General features: G+C 41.2%; 1 long non-coding RNA gene across 1 annotated transcript in view; it reads left to right on the top strand.

The window, feature by feature from the left end:
* The window catches only part of LOC131151830 (uncharacterized), a 31898-nt gene extending 14415 nt beyond the window's left edge, over nucleotides 1-17483 (top strand). The window contains exon 3 of the long non-coding RNA XR_009135766.1: nucleotides 16176-17483. This is a non-coding gene — a long non-coding RNA (uncharacterized LOC131151830). The remainder of the gene's footprint in view (nucleotides 1-16175) is intronic.
* The last annotated feature ends 480 nt before the right edge of the window (nucleotides 17484-17963 follow it).

Raw genomic sequence — 17963 nt, 5'->3', positions numbered from 1 at the left:
AACTCAGTTTGACATGGATATTCAAATTTTTTTGATCTGATAATGCACTTGAATTTGTTTGAAATGAGCTTCAATTTTTTTGTTTGGCCAAAGGAATTTTTCGTCAAACATCATGTATACATACCCCTCAGCAGAATGGAGTTGTTGAAAGCAAAAATAAATAGTTACTTAACGTAGCATGGTCTCTCCTCCTTTATATGCATGTTTCTAAAACTTTATAGACTGATGCTTTTCTTACAACTTATTTTTTTGGTTAATAGGATGCCCGTAAGTGTTCTAGGGGAGCAAATGTATCCAAAAACATCCATGTTCTCCATAAATTATTTTATAATTCCTTATAGGAATAGAAAATAATGATTAAGATCGATAACTTTACTTGCTTTTGTCACTGTCTCTCGAATAAACTTTGGTCAACTGAATATTGTTTGAATATGTAAACTCTCATACATTAATGCCACACACTAAAAAAGAATAATAATATCAGTATTAAATATAAGAATTTGAGTGATGTACCTTCAACTTTCTTAGGGACACTGATGATTAAATTTTGAATAAATATGCTTCTAAGGATATTATCATTATTATCTAACTTGTTACAGGAGGACTACCATGAAAATATGATTTTGCCTTTTAGAGGTAGTTTAATTTATAGTGGATGCATGAGGGTAGGGACCTATGTTCTAAGCTAAGTAGCTAACTAAACTATTTGAGCTGAAAACAAAAAACTATTCTTATATAGATCATAATAATCGATAGAATTTACAAAGAAATTATTTTAATATTAGCTATTTGTGCTAGATTCCCAAAATTCTTGTGATGACCGAAGGTCTTCATTTTGGTGTAATACTTTCATCCACATGCACTTGTATGCTCAGAATCCATCACTGCAGATGAAGGCTTCATTTTGTTCTTTAACCAATAAGATCTGGCTTACTGATTGACCATCTTGTGTTGCACTACATTATTAGATTACCTCCCAATTATTTGTGGACACTATATATATTAAGGAATATGCTAGCCTTGCCACTAGTTTTTCAAACATTTATCCCAAATTCAGTTTGCAGCTTTTCTTTTAGAGCCTTCAAAAAACATCATGAGTACTTTTTCTACCTCCTATGCACATCTGGGTTGAGTTAGGTGATTTGTATTGTTGGGAATGACGGCCACCTGCTCTGCAGACTTTGCTGAAATTGCAAGCCACCGTCTTTGATTTTTCACTCCTCCCTGTGTGTATATATATATGTGCAGCAAGGTGTGGCTGAGTTGTGCGTGTGTATGTTGTGGTGGAGTTGTGCGCAGAGTGTGCTGCGTGTGAGAGTATGGCTATGTGTTGTGTGTAGAGAGCAAAGAGTGTGGAGAGCTTTGTATGCTGAGTAGAGTTGAGCAGTGTGGCTCCTTTTCCTTGTTATATTTCTCCCAGTTTATAGTGCAGTGGTGTGTGCTCCCGTGGATGTAGGTCAGTTTGGACCGAACCACGTAAATCCGGTGTTCCATTGTGATTGTGTTTGTTTATTTTTCTTTGTGTGTGATTATTGCTCCAGGTTTTATTTCCTAACAATTGGTATCAGAGCCTTGGTTGGAGTAAAATCGTCAGATCGAGAAAAATTCCGGATTTTGACCCTCTGTCCAGTAGCTCGAATTTTGATTTTAAGGCTGCCATCAAACTCCTCTCGCCGAGACGAAGCCAATGAAGGTAACTGGAGCTCAAATAGAGCTCGGAGGAAGCCGCACGCCCTCACACGCGCAAACCGGCGTAAATACTGCCCTGCCACGCGCCATCACGCGCCCTCACGTGCTGACTACAGGTCGGGAGAGGTCCTCACGCGCGCCCACACGCCGGAGAAAGTCCGTCGAGCGTTTCGGAGGTTGAAGACGCTGACGTTAGGGTCCACGTCAGCGCCGCGTTAGCTAGATCCCGCCACATTTGCGCGCCACGCCAGCTCTGTGTCAGCCGCCCAGTGAGCGCCACGTGGTGCCGAGTAAGCGCCTAGTTAGCAGCGGCAGCAGCGACACGTCAGCAGTCGAGTTAGCCGGCACGTCAGCCACGGGTCCCACGCCACGTCAGCCGTGGACCCCACAGTGCCACGGCATCAGTGGGCCCCACAGTGCCATGTCAGCAGTGGGCCCACGTGCCACTTCAGCAGACTGTCCCACTGCCACGTCAGCAGGGTTGACCGAGTTTGACCGAAAGTTTGACTTGGCTTTTTTTGAAGCCATTTCGGGTCCGTTTATCGAACTACTTAAGCCATTTCTAGGGTTTTTGGCCGTTCCGGATCCAACCGTGCTGTCCGATTGAGCTAATTCCATCTCTAGATTAGCGAATCGAGATATCGAACGAAAAAAGCTCTCACATCGAGATGTTTGACGGCACAAACTTCGGTTTTGGGAAAATGTAGATCGAGGACTTCTTGTTTGGTAAGGAGTTGCACTTACCACTGATGGAGAAGCCGGAATCCATGAAGGAGAGCGAGTGGGAGTTGCTTGACCGAAAAGCCCTCGGAGCCGTGAGGATGACATTGGCAAAGTCTGTTGCCTTCAACATCAAGCACTTGACAACCACCAAGTCTTTTATGGATGCGCTATCTAACTTGTACGAGCAGCCATCAGCCGCGAACAAGGTACATCTCATGAAAAGACTGTTTACAATGAGCATGTCTGCAAGTGAGAGTTTCAGTAGGCATTTGAATAATTTCAACGAGCTGTCGGATCAACTCGCCTCGGTCGGGATTACCTTTGACAGTGAGATCCATGCCCTATTAATTCTTAGTCAGCTGCCTGAGAGTTGGAAAGGTATTGTAACTGCGATCAGTAGCTCTGCAGGAAAATCGAAACTGAAATATGACAAGGTTATCAGCATGATTTTGACAGAGGAGATCAGAATGCAGTCGAACAATGACTCCACTTCAAGTTCAGCTTTGAATGTGGAAAGCCGAGGAAAGGGAAGCGGGCATGGACGATCTAACAATCGTGGCAGATCCAGGACCATGTGGTCCAAATCCAGAGATCCCAGAGGTTCCCAGGGCACAAAGAATGTTGAGTGCTGGAACTGTGGAAAGACTGGACATTTCAGAAACCAGTGTAAAGGTTCGAGAAAGGAATCTGAGGCAAAGTTAGAAGCAAATATTGCTTCTGAGAATGATGAGATGTTGATCTGCTCTTTGGAGAGCAAGCAGGAGTCTTGGTCTTAGACTCTGGAGCCTCATATCATGCCACATGCTGCAAAGATTGCCTAGAGGAGTACACACTAGGTGATTTCGGTAAGGTGTACCTTGGCAACGATCAACCTTGCGACGTAATCAGCAAGGGAGTTGTGAAGATCAAAATGAATGGGTCAGTATGGAAGCTAAAGGATGTCAGATATATTCCAGACCTGAGAAAGAATTTGATCTCAGTTGGTCAGCTGGTAGATGAGGGATACACGACGAAATTCATTGGCGATGAATGGAAAGTCTCAAAGGGTGTACTAATGACTGCGTGAGGTAAGAAAAGCGGGACACTTTTTCTAACCTCCAACGCCTCCATGTCTATTTCAGTTGCTGCAGGAAATGACGACAGCAACATCTGGCACCAACGACTTGGTCACATGAGCGAGAAGGAACTCAGGGTGATGCACTCAAAGGGAAAATTGAGTGGTCTACAGTCAGTGCAGATTGACATGTGTGAGGATTGTATAGTCAGGAAACAGAAGAGGGTCAGTTTCCAGATAAACACCCGTGCCCCAAAGAAGTGTGTCGGGACACAACAGCAGAATGCCGAGAATCCTCAGGCGGAGGAACCAGTGGAGCAGATCGTTGCACCACCATCTCCTACTCCAGCACCGGAGCTTAGGAGATTTAGTCAGCCTCATATACCAGATGGAAGGTATATAGATGATTGCTTACTTCCTACAGATAGAGGAGAGCCCGAATGTTGTGAAGAAGCATGTCAGGCAGGAGATGCAAGCAAGTGGGAGCTTGCAATGAAGGACGAGATGAAGTTCCTCACCTCCAACAGAATGTAGAAGTTGCCCAAAGGCCTTCACAACAAGTGGGCGTACAGAATTGAAGAGGAGCATGACGGCTCCAGAAGGTACAAGCCTCAGTTGGTAGTCAAAGACTTTGAGCAGAAGAAAGGAATTGACTACACTGGCATTTTTACACCAGTTGTGAAGATGACAGCCATCAAATTAGTCCGCAGAAATCTAGCAGACAAGAAGGTGGTAACTGGAGAGAAACTGAAGTTGAGCAAGAGAGAAACTGAAGTTGTGCTCAACTTCAGTTGGTCTTCATGCTTGAAGACAAACATGAGCACATCATTTGCCTATACATTGGTTGAGATGCTGCCTCCGTCTCCAAGTGGGAGATTGTTGGGAATTCTGGTGTGGAACTGTTGGTAGCAGCACCTCCCCATGTAGCCTATGTTGACATTGAAGAATGACGGCCACTTGCTCTGCAGACTTTGCTGAAATTGCAAGCCACCGTCTTTGATTTTTCACTCCTCCCTGTGTGTATATATATATGTGCAGCAAGGTGTGGCTGAGTTGTGCGCAGAGTGTGCTGCGTGTGAGAGTATGGCTATGTGTTGTGTGTAGAGAGCAAAGAGTGTGGAGAGCTTTGTATGCCGATTAGAGTTGAGCAATGTGGCTCCTCCTCCTTGTTATATTTCTCCCAGTTTATAGTGCAGTGGTGTGTGTTCCCGTGGACGTAAGTCAGTTTGGACCGAACCACGTAAATCCGGTGTTCCATTGTGATTGTGTTTGTTTATTTTTCTTCATGTGTGATTATTGCTCCAGGTTTTATTTCCCAACATGTATCAGCTCTGAAAGAGCACTGTGTCAGATTTAATTACATGTTTGTAAAGCTATCAAAAAAGCTAGTGGAACTAACATATTAATCAACATCCTAATGCAGGATGAAACATTTGTTGGTGGTGAAGTTCCAATTTCTGGGTGGGTCTCATGCATAGAATGAGTAGATAGTTAGATGTAGCCAAGAATGACTCACCCACGGCAGAAATTAATACCAATTAGTATAGGCAAAAAATGAAAATGAAAATGCTTGGTGCCAGTCAAGGCATCCTTGGCTGCACTCAACTCTCCATCTCCATATGTATATATATGAATCATCATGCGTGCAAACTGGAGAAGCTCTGCAGCTGCATATGTTGCTATGTATCATCATGTGTTTTTATATATATAGCAAGCTATTTAAGGTCTTACATTAGAAGAAGAGAGCCTAACATAACCAAGAATGACTTGGCGGTGAACAAATAAGAATGACACATTGAACTATCCCTTTAATTGCATATGTCAAGGATGGTTTCGGCAAGTCATCCGTGGCTGCATTACACTCTATGCCTCTTTATGCAAGGCTCCTTCAGCCATCAATTCGCCCACACACACACACCACGTTGACACACATATATACTAAACCTCTAGCTAGCTACTTATCCATTTTCTCTGCCTTGCTTAATTTGTAGATAAGATGTGAGAATAGTGAGGGCGTGTATATAGGCAGCGGCTAGAGCTCTTGTGTTGACAAGGATGAGAGTACTTACAATAGTACAGGTACTAGTCCTGTGTGGCTCATATAATTTCCTTCAATACTCTCTCTCTCTCTCTCAACTCATACCAATTTCATTTTATGTTTTCCTTCGGTATTGGTATGATGATCAAATCCTTATGCTTATAAAAATGCCATTGCAGAAAAAGTTCGTTCAATCATTATGCCAAATCTATCCAACTCAGAAACTCCAAATCTATCCAACTCAGAAATTGACACCAAGCTTTTGGCGCCCCCTTTGGACTGATGCTCTTCTTACAACTTGTTTTTTGCTTAATAGGATGCCCTCGAGTGCTTTAAGGGGATAATACCCTTTCTTATTGTGTATCCAGAAACATCCATATTCTCTTTTGTGTCTTTTTTCTTTGGTTGCACATGTTTTGTTCATGTTCTAGATAGGAGATGTTCTCTCCTCCTACTGTTAAATATGTCTTTTTCGGATACTTGAGAACTCAAAAATGTTATAAATTTTATGATTCTTACACTCCCAGGAAATATGTTGGTGCAAATGTCATCTTTTTTGAAGGGATACCTTATTTCTCTAGTGTAGGGTGCTCCTTGGATGAACCTATTTTCAGTCCACAATGATTTTTTATTCCCCCATATGTGTTGATCCTCTGGTTCGTTCTATTATATCTCTAAAAAAATCTTTAGTTCCTTATCCAAATCCATCAAATACAGACAAAGCTAAACAATTTAGGGTTTATGAATGATTGAAAGCAAGCACAGACATCCCTACCACTGTGCAACCACCTAATAAACAATTTAGGTTTTATGAATGATAGAAAGCAAGCACAAACATCCCTACCACTGTGCAACCACCCCTTTTGTCCATCACTATTTTAAATTCTGATTTTGGAGATCCATCCTAGTGTGACTTGGATTTGCCCATTTCTCACTGAAAAGGTACTCGAACATGTACGCAATCCTTAATTATTTATCCTACTGTTCACTGAAAAGGGAGTACGTTGGTTGATCAATAAGTTGCAGAAACCATAAGGGAGTATGCTGATTGATTTAACACCCAAGACTTATTAACTGAGAGTTTGTTTAAAGTCTAAATTCTTGGAAAGAGTGTTTTGCTTCATATTGCGAAATCAATTAACCACACGGCTTACATATATTTACAGGGCTGCAAACAAGAAAATATCTTGAATTCTTGAAAAGCTGAAAATTGCCAAAAGGTTATCTTGATTGGATATTTGTGGATTGAACACTTTGATTGTTGAATGGTTGGTTGATTGTTTAAGTTTTATTTACTTGTGTTGTGTTGAATACTTTAGTTGTTGGTTTATGGATTGAACAAGTAAATAAGCTTTTGCTAAACAAGTAACTAAGCTTTTGTTGTGTATTGGATAAATCAACAAGAAGTCAAGAATTCATTAAAAGAATTAAAAGAGGTTAAGGATTCTTGGAAAGTATTAAAAAAAATTTTTAAACCCAGTTCACCCTCCTTTTGGAACTACACCTTAGTTTTCACTTTGCATGCTAGTACAGCTTCTCAGTGCTTTGATCTTATCCATAGTGATGTTTGGGGACCTTCCCCGGTTAGTTCACTTGAAAAATTTAAATACTATGTGACTTTCATTGATAATCATAGCAGATTTACTTGGGTCTACTTTGTTCGCTCTAAATCTGAGGTTTTTCGTACTTTCACTGAGTTTTTAGTGTACGTTGACAATCAATTTTCTACTTCTATTAAGAGATTACGCATAGATTTTGGTGGTGAATATGTGTCTATTGAGTTTTAGGTACTTTTGGCTTCTAAAGGTATTATTCATCAACGTTCATGTCTTGCTACTACTCAATAGAATGGAGTAGCCGAACGGAAAAATCGTCATCTCCTAGACGTGGTACGTACTCTCTTGCTAGAATCCTCTGTTCCATCTTTGTTCTAGGTTGAGGCTCTGAAAACTGTTACTTACTTGATTAATCATTTACCTTCTCAAGTCCTACTCATGGAGTCTCCCTATTTTTGCTTATTTGCTAAGCAACCTAGTTACGATAACCTCCATACCTTTGGTTGTGTATGTTTTGTTCATTTACCTCCTCATGAGCGACATAAGTAATCTGCTTAATCTGTTCGGTGTGCATTCTTGGGTTATAATGTGTGTCAAAAGGGATATGTTTGCTATGATCCTACATTACATCGTACGCGCATTTCTAGGAATGTTATTTTCTTTGAAAATCAACATTTCTTTCTTGTGTCCTCTGTACCCTCCTCTTCTACTATGATTCTTCCCTCATTTGAGGAGTAGTTCTCGGATCCTCATCAAGTTAGTTCTCGTTTTAAACTAGGTATTGTGTATACGTGACGCTCCCGCCCACAGTCTCTTTCGGTAGCTCATCTAATATCTAATCTTACTACGCTCCAGATTTAGTTAGTTGCAGCACCTCCAGAGCCTTTGGTACGTTGCTCTTCTCGAGTGTTTGTAACCCCCGGATACGTATGGGTTTCCCTTTTCAAGTTCTGGCAATTTTGTTTTAGCTCTTACTGCTGCATTGTCCAATTTAGATATTCTCACATCCTGCTCACATGCTGCCAAGCATGATTATTGGCGACAAGCTATGCAGGAAGAAATTGCTGTTCTAGAGGCCAATCACACCTGGGACATTGCACCTTGTCCTCCCACCATTGTTCCTCTGGGTTGTAAATGGGTTTACTTGGTCAAGGTCCGATTTGATGGAAGTCTGGATCGTTACAAAGCTCGCCTTGTTGCACTTAGGAATAATTAGGAATATGGTGTCAATTATGAAGAGACCTTTGCTCCTGTGGCTAAGATGACTACTGTTTGTACGATTTTGGCTATTGCTGGCCACTACATCAAATGGATGTCAAGAATGCTTTTCTTCACGAGGATCTTAAAGAGTGTACTTATATGAAGCCACCCTCGGGCTTGTTTCCCTTTCTGACTTCACATGTGTGTAAGCTTTGTTGCTCTCTTTATGGTACAAGATCCGAGGGCTTGGTTTGATAAATTTTGCACCACTTTATTACAATTTTCATTCAAGCCGAGCAAGTATAACACTTCATTGTTCTTCGGAAATCAAACATGGGTATTGTTCTTTTGGTTTATGTTGATGATATTGTGATTACTAGTTCCGATTTTGCTTTACTTGCTGAGCTCAAGACTCATCTCTCAGAGTCTTTTCATATGAAAGATCTTGGGTCTCTCACATATTTTCTTGGTCTTGAGGTGAATCGTAGTCCCTCTGGTATTTCAATCAATTAACATAAGTATGCTAGTGACTTGGTGGCCTCAGCTGGACTTCAAAAGGGTACTTCTGTTGATACTCCCATGGAATTAAATGTCAAGCTTCGCAAAGTGGAGGGTGACTTACTTGCTGATCCTAGTTTATACCGGAAGTTGGTGGGTAGTCTTGTCTATCTCACTATTACTAGACCAGACATTTCTTTTGCTGTACAGCAAGTCAGTTAGTTGCTTCAGACTCCTTGTCATCTTCATTTGGCTGCTGTCCGTAGGATCATATGCTATGTTCAGGGCACTTCTGCCTGTAGTTTATTCTTCTCTGCAGACAATTCTACTCGCCTTGCTGCTTATAGCGATGCTGATTGGGCTGGTTGTGCGGATACACGTCGCTCTATCACTGGTTGGTGTGTGTTCTTAGGTGATGCATTGAGCTCTTGGAAGAGCAAGAAGCAAGACACAGTTTCTAAATCATCGACAGAATCTGAATACCGGGCGATGTCTCTTACTTGTTCTGAAATTATTTGGCTTCGAGGTTTGCTTACTGAGCTAGATTTTTCTGAGACCGATCCTACACCTCTACATGCCGATAATACGAGTTCTATCCATATCATGGCCAACCCTATCTATCATGAGCGCACGATGTATATTGAAGTCGATTGTCACTCTATCCGTGAAGCATTTGAAGCTCGTGTAATCACTCTTCCACATATTTCCACTGAATTACAAACTGCGAATATCTTCACCAAGGCTCTCACTCATCATCGACATTACTTCCTAAGTAGAAAATTGATGCTTGTTGATCAACTCGCATCAATTTTAGGGGGGCTGTCAATGGAACAAAAAACAGCAAAGCAAAATATATCTTTCCTTTCTTCAGCCCACAATTATTTCCTTATTTCTCATTTCATTATTTTGTACAGTTAGCATATATTTAGTTTACATGTATAGGGCTTGACAGATTATAGTTTACATGTATAGGGTTAGAATCATGCTAAAACTTATCTACTTTCCATGTATAGCATTCTTGTGAAGTCTATATATAATATACAGAACAAGGCCAAATCATTCAGCCATTCGCACAATACTTTGACAGTCCTTAACACCGGTGTTCTTGACATAAGATCTGTGGTAGAGGGTCTCACTCCTGATAACACATACTTTTAAAGGTAGGAAAGCGCCCCCTCACTACATGTTTCACATTTACACAACTGACGTAGTAAGGTGAATGGGCTCCAATTTTATTTTATTTTATTTATTTATTTATTTTAATTAATAGTGAATGCAATTAATCAATCGAATAGGATTTTGGCAAGGCAAAAAAGATTGTCATGTTGGTCTGGGGTTAATAGTGGCTTTTATAAACTCAAAATATAAAACAATTTGATGCCTCTGTCTTAAGTCTTCCACCCATAATCTACATACTTCTTTCTTATTTGATAACTGACACCCCTTTTAAGCCTTTGTTCATTAGTATTAAGCTTGTAAGGACCTCTCTCCATCCCTTGTGCCAAGGTTTCATGTGTTATAGAAGAAGGTGTTAGGATGACTGGTGTGGAGCCGTCGGCAGCTGCACCAGCCCAACCACCCAGTAGAAAATATTGAACTGGAGATGGACGGCCACCAAATCTGCCCACCTCTTGTGACTTTGCAGCAACCTTTGTTTGACTTCTTCCCCCCCTCACCTTGTATATATATATGTGCTGTGTGCTGTGTGGTGAAGGTAGAGTGTGGAGAAGCTTTGTATGCAGTGAGTTGTGAGAGGTGTGTGTGGGTTGCAGAAGAATGCCGTGAGAGTGTTGTGCAGTGCAGAGAGTTGAGGTGAGAGAGAAGTGCAGAGAGCAGAGAGTTGTGGTGAGAGATAGAGTTGAGCAGTGGCTCCTCCTTGTATTGTTTCTCCCAGTTTATAGTGCAGTGGTGTGTGCTCCCGTGGACGTAGGTCAGTTCGGACCGAACCACGTAAATCCGGTGTTCCATTGTGGATGTGCTTGAATTTTTCTTTGTGTGTGATTGTTGCTCCAGGTTTTATTTCCTAACAATTGGTATCAGAGCTTTGGTTGGAGTAAAATCGCCAGATCGAGAAAAATTCTGGATTTTGAGCCTCTGTCCAGTAGCTCAAATTTTGATTTTGAGGCTACCATCGGACTTCTCTCGTTGAGACGAAGCCAACGGCAGTAACTGGAGCTCAAACAGAGCTCGGACGAAGCCGCACGCGCCGTCAACGTCCAAAGGACGTTCCCACGCGCACGCACCCGCCTTCACGCGCCGGCAGAGCTTCAGCGCATCACTCCATGCGCGGCCACGCGTCGGAGAAAGTCCGGCGAGCGTTCGGAGGTTGAAGATGCTGACGTCAGCGTCCACGTCAGCGCCGCGTCAGCCAAATCCCTCCACGCCAGCGCCCTGTCAGCGCCACGTGGCGCCAAGTAAGCAGGCGAGTCAGCGCCACGTCAGCAGGGGACCGGTGACACGTCATCGCACATGTCAGCCCCGGACCCACGCCACGTCAGCAGTGGGTTCCACAATGCCACGTCAGCAGTGGGCCCACGTGCCACGTCAGCAGGGTTGACCGACTTTGACCAGGTTTGACCGAAAGTTTGACTTGACTTTTCGAAGCCATTTTGGGTCCGTTTTTCGAGTGAATTAAGCCATTTCTAGGGTTTGCGGCCGTTCCGGATCCAATGGTGCTGTCTGATTGAGCCAATTCCATCTCTAGATCAGTGAATCGAGATGTCGAACGAAAAGAGCTCTCACATCGAGATGTTTGACGGCACGAACTTCGGTTTCTGAAAAATGCAGATCGAGGACTTCTTATTTGGTAGGGAGTTGCACTTACCACTGATGGAGAAGCCAGAATCCATGAAGGAAAGCGAGTGGGAGTTGCTTGACCGAAAAGCCCTCGGAGTCGTGAGGATGACGTTGGCAAAGTATGTTGCCTTCAGCATCAAGCACTTGACAACCACCAAGGCCCTTATGGATGCGCTATCTAACATATACGAGCAGCCATCAGGCGCAAATAAGGTACATCTAATGAAGAGACTGTTTACCATGAGCATGTCTGCAGGTGAAAGCTTCAGCAGACACTTAAATAATTTCAACGAGTTGTCGGATCAACTCGCCTCGGCCGGGATTACCTTTGACAGTGAGATTCGTGCCCTATTAATTCTCAGTCAGCTTCCTGAGAGTTGGAAAGGTATTGTAACTGCGATCAGTAACTCTGCAGGAAAATCGAAGCTGAAATACGACGAGGTTATCAACATGATTTTGACAGAGGAGATCAGAATGCAGTCAAACAATGACTCCACTTCAAGCTTAGCTTTGAATGTGGAAAGCCGAGGAAAGGGAAGCGGGCATGGACGATCTAACAATCGTGGCAGATCCAGGACCAGGAGGTCCAAATCCAGAGATTCTAGAGGTACTCAGGACACAGGTTCTCAGAGCAGAAAAGTTATTGAGTGCTGGAACTGTGGAAAGACTGGTCATTACAAAAACCAGTGCAGGAGTCAGAAGAAAGAGACGAGGGCAAAGATAGAAGCAAATATTGCTTTCGAGAATGATGAGATGTTAATTTGCTCTTTTGAGAGCAAGCAGGAGTCTTGGGTCTTAGACTCCGGAGCCTCATATCATGCTACATGCTGCAGAGATTGCCTAGAGGAGTACACACCAGGTGATTTCGGTAAAGTGTACTTTGGCAACGATCAACCTTGCGACGTAATTGGCAAGGGAGTTGTGAAGATCAAAATGAACGGGTCAGTATGGAAGCTGAAGGATGTCAGACATATTCCAGACCTGAGGAAGAATTTGATCTCAGTTGGTCAGCTAGTGGATGAGGGATACACGACGAAATTCATCGGCGATGAATGGAAAGTCTCAAAGGGTGTACTAACGATTGCGCGAGGTAAGAAAAGCGGGACACTTTTTCTAACCTCCAATGCCTCCATGTCTATTTCAGTTGCTGCAGGAAATGACGACAGCAACATTTGGCACGAACGACTTGGTCACATGAGCGAGAAGGAACTCAGGGTGATGCACTCAAAGGAAAAATTGAGTGGTCTACAGTCAGTACAGATTGACATGTGTGAGGATTGTATAGTCAGGAAACAGAAGAAGGTCAGTTTCCAGATAAACACCCGTGCCTTAAAGAAGTGTGTCGGGACACAACAGCAGAATGTCGAGAATCCTCAGGTGGAGGAACCAGTGGAGCAGATCGCCGCACCACCATATCCTACTCCAGCACCGGAGCTTAGGAGATCTACTCGGCCACATATACCAGACGGAAGGTATATAGATTGCTTACTTCCTACAGATGGAGGAGAGCCTGAATGCTGTGATGAAGCATGTCAGGCAGGAGATGTGAGCAAGTGGGAGCTTGCAATGAAGGACGAGATGAAGTCCCTCACCTCCAACAGAACGTGGAAGTTGCCCAAAGGCCTTCACAACAAGTGGGTGTACAGAATTGAAGAGGAGCATGACGGCTCCAGAAGGTACAAGTCTCAGTTGGTAGTCAAAGGCTTTGAGCAGAAGAAAGGGATTGACTACACCGAAATTTTTACACCAATTGTGAAGATGACAGCCATCAGATTAGTCCGCAGAAATCTAGCAGACAGGAAGGTGGTGACTAGAGAGAAACTGAAGTTGTGCTCAACTTCAGTTGGTCTTCATGCTTGAAGACAGACATGAGCACATCATTCGCCTATACACTGTTTGAGATGCAGCCTCCGTCTCCAAGTGGGAGATTGTTAGGATGACTAGTGTGGAGCCGTCGGTAGCCGCACCAGCCCAACCACCCAGCATAAAATATTGAACTGGAGATGGACGGCCACCAAATCTGCCCACCTCTTGTGACTTTGCAGCAGCCTTTGTTTGACTTCTTCCCCCCCTCACCTTGTATATATATATGTGCTGTGTGCTGTGTGGTGAAGGTAGAGTGTGGAGAAGCTTTGTATGCAGTGAGTTGTGAGAGGTGTGTGTGGGTTGCAGAAGAATGCTGTGAGAGTGTTGTGCAGTGCAGAGAGTTGAGGTGAGAGAGAAGTGCAGAGAGCAGAGAGTTGTGGTGAAAGAGAGAGTTGAGCAGTGGCTCCTCCTTGTATTATTTCTCCCAATTTATAGTGCAGTGGTGTGTGCTCCCGTGGACGTAGGTCAGTTCGGACCGAACCACGTAAATCCGGTGTTCCATTGTGGATGTGCTTGAATTTTTCTTTGTGTGTGATTGTTGCTCCAGGTATTATCCCCTAACAGAAGGAACATGGTGCTGGCCTGGACGATTGACTGCTAGGGGCAATTTCTTTGCTCCTAACCCTACAGCCATGGATGGTATCACCTTTGCAAGGATTAGAAGTAGTTCTGCCAGACCCATATTTCCCCACATATAGAAGATAATTAGGGTAGAAGAAATTTTAGATATTGTCTGGTTTAAATGGCATATTCCGTATATGCTATCGTTGAATGGCTGTCTTTCTCCAATAGTTTAAAATCCCTGGACAGGAAGTCAAATGGAATCTCTCTCTCTCTCTCTCTCTCTCTCTCATGCACACACACAGCACACACAAGTTTGACATTTTTGTCATATTTTAAGGAAAACAAGGGACCATCTTTTCTTCACTTGCTCCTTCTCTAGTCAAACCTGCATGGAGCTTGCTGAAAATTTGAAAATGTCTAAACCTTTAAATTCTTGGAGAGAGGTAATTGTAAGCCTAACAAGGATGACTAAAAGCCCCGCTTCAGATTTCAGTTACCTTATCCTAGCACCTAGCATCTACCACATCTGGATAGCTAGGAATAAAATTGTTTTCCAGGTATTAAACTTTAGTTGTAATGAAATTACTTGTACCATTAACTAGGGATATTCAGTGCTATATGCCTCTTGTAAAGAGGTGCAGCAGATTCTGTTACGCCCTGTACTTCATATTGTATCCCCCTTTGTTTTAATATGTTGGGTTTACCTCCTCCTGAAAAAACATGAGCTACATTCTTAAAAAACTAACTTCAAGACAAAAAACATAAGCTTGGTTTGATCAGTTGAAAAACAAAACTGCAATTCTCCAAATCAAAATAGAATATCACTTACTATAGGTTAAAATTGTTGAAATCTTATAAGAATTTTCTTTTACCTTTTTGAAAGTTGGATATTTAATCTTTTATCTTGCAGAAGCAAATTCTTTTACCGTTTAGCTTGTGTTAGTGTTGCTAAAAAAATTGATTGCATGAAAATGGCAAGATCTCTGAATATGAAATTAGCTAAAAGGACTTGCTTTCTTAATCAGTTTCTAAAATTCGTATGGGCGGTACACATTCTTTGTAAAATATTATGAACTCATGTTCATGCTTTTTATTTTATGAGTCATATTGTCTCAATTGATGGTTAGAAATGCAAATTACATGCACATACAGACATCCAGCCTCCCTTTAGGTCTCAAAAATGACAAAGAAAAGGGTGAGACAATGCACAAAATACTTCATTAGGGGATAATACTATAGGAATTTCCCAATAATTTTGCAGCCCTATTCTTTCCACTAATCAAAGAAAATGAAAAAAAAAAAAAAAAGGAGACGAAAGGTCCCATGTTTCACTTAATCCAACAGAGTTGATCATGTCATAAATTTACATTAAAAATGATTACAACTACAAAAGAACATAGTTACAATAAAAATTTCTCCATAAATTATTTTATAATTTCATACAGTAATTGAAAATAATGATTAAGATCAATAACTTTACTTAATTTTGTCATTGTCTCTCGAATAAAGTTTAGTCAGCTGAATGCAGTTTTAATATATGAACCTCATACAATAATGCCACACTAAAAAAGGATAATATAATCAGTATTAAATATAAGAGTTTGAGTGGTGAACAGTTCAACTTTCTTAGGGACATTAAGATGATTATATTTTGAATAGTATGCTTCTAAGGGTATTATCATTATTATCAAACTTGTTACAGGAAGACTATCATGAAAATATGGTTTTGACTTTTAGAGGTAGTTTAATTTATAGTGGATGCATGATATGATAGTGACCTGTGTTCTAAGCTAGCTAGCTAACTAAACTATTTGAGCTGGAAAAGAGCTATTCTTATATAGATCATAATAATCTATAGAATTTACAAAGGCATTTTTTTAATATTAACAATTTGTGCTAGTTGGAATCTTTACTCCCAACAATCTTGTGATGGACCAAAGGTCTTTATTTTGGGGTAATACTTTCCTATGATACTTTCATCCACATGAACTTGTATGGTGAGAACCCTTCATTGCAGATGAAGTCTTCATTTTGTTCTTTAACCAATAAGGTCCTCCTTAGTGATCGGTCATCATGTGTTGCACTACATTATTAGATTATCTCCTAGTTATTTGTGGACACTATATATGGTGAGGAAAATGCTAGCCTTCCCACTAATTATACAAATATTTATCTCAAATTTAATGTGCAGGTTTTCTTTTGGAGCCTTTACAAATGATCACGAGTACTTTTTTATGTCCAGTGCACAACAGTGTTGAGTTAGGTGATCTGTGTGGGTGCCAAAAGAGAACCATATCAGATTTAGGTACATGTTTATAAAGCTGTGGAGAAAGTTACTGAACCGACATATTAGTTGGCATCCTTACGCAGAATGAAAACATTTGTTGATGGTGAAGTTCCAATTGCTGGGTCTCATGCTTAGAATGAGAAGATAGTCAAATGTAGGGATGACTAACTGGCGGGGGAAATTAATATAAGTTAATACGAACAAAAAATGAAAAAGGGAATGCCTGCCCCGGTCAAGTCATCCTTGGCTGCACTCTACTCTCCTTTTCTCCATATGTATATGTATCATCACGTGCGCGAACTGGGGAAGCTCTGCAGCTGCATATCTTGCTATATACCTTCATATATATATATATATATATATACCAAGCCATTTAAGGTCTTACATGAGAAGAAGAGAGCCTAACATAGCCGAGAACAACTTGCCGGTGAACAGATAAGAACGATGCATTGAACTATCACTTTAATTGCATAGTTCAAGGATGGTTCCGGCAAGTCATCCTTGGCTGCATTACACTCTCTGCCTCTTCATGCAAGGTTTCTTCAGCCATCAATTCCCCCACACACATACACACACCACGTTGACACACATATATGCTAAACCTCTAGCTAGCTCCCTATTCATTTTCTTTGCCTTGCTTAATTTGTAGATGAGATGTGAGAGTAGTGAGGGTGTATATATAGGTAGCAGCTAGAGCTCTTTTGTTGACAAAGATCAGAGTACTTACGGGCAGTACAGGGGTTAGTCATGTGTGGGTCATATATATTATTTCCTTCAATATTCTCTTCTCTCTCCCTCTCTCTAATATGATTATTAATGAAAATTGAAGCATGCATTGGGGCATCTTCCAAAAAGGGCAAGAGTCCACCAAACATTGCCAGCTTGCCAAAGGGAACCATTGCTTGCATTGTCTCAAATCCATTCCCCTCTGTAGCTAGTGATCCGGTCATGAAGACTCAGCTGCTTGATTTGGACGCCAAGTGCCCATGCATTGTCCCTAAGCTTTACACCATTAAAAGACCCAACAACCCGTTGATAACTTATTCATTGCTTTGTGCATATGGGAATCTATACCCTCTTGCCATGCAACCATTAAGCACCGGCCACCTGCCCCAACACCACAACAGCTGTACTGGTTTCTGTTCTTATTTTTTAAAATAAATATTATTACCTTTTCAATTATTCTGTATATATTTTTGTTTTCTGTGTTTTAATTTTTTTTATGTGTTTTTATTTTTACTTTTGTTGGATTTTCACGAGTTTTCCTATTTTAGTTTGCTTTTGTGATTAATTTTCTTATTAATCTCTCGAGTGCTTTTTTATTTTTGGTGACCTTTGATCATCTTTGATTTTTTTTTTTTTCAAAAAAAAAACCCAATTGCACTGCGGGATCGATGACAAAGTCATTTACACAATCTTATTAAGTACTTTCATGACCAATTATCAAATTTTGTGTTGAACATAATTTCTCCTCTGGTTGGTTTAACTATTATTTTATTCTTTGACTCTAAAAAAAACACTTTGTCCTTAAAATAATACAGATTTTTTTTTTTTGTAAAAAGAATAGAGAAAAAAATCAATGGTCAAAAGTGGATAAGTGATCGATCTTTGTAGGGTTTCATTTCAATTCTCTAGAATATATAGGAATTGAAGTAAGAATATTAAACAAATAGGACTGTGTGCCTATATATA

Source organism: Malania oleifera, chromosome 3, assembly GCF_029873635.1.
Source record: "Malania oleifera isolate guangnan ecotype guangnan chromosome 3, ASM2987363v1, whole genome shotgun sequence".
In the NCBI taxonomy this organism is placed as follows: Eukaryota; Viridiplantae; Streptophyta; class Magnoliopsida; order Santalales; family Ximeniaceae; genus Malania; species Malania oleifera.
Note: the sequence above shows the minus strand (reverse complement) of the source record. Positions and strands in the feature narration are given on the sequence as shown.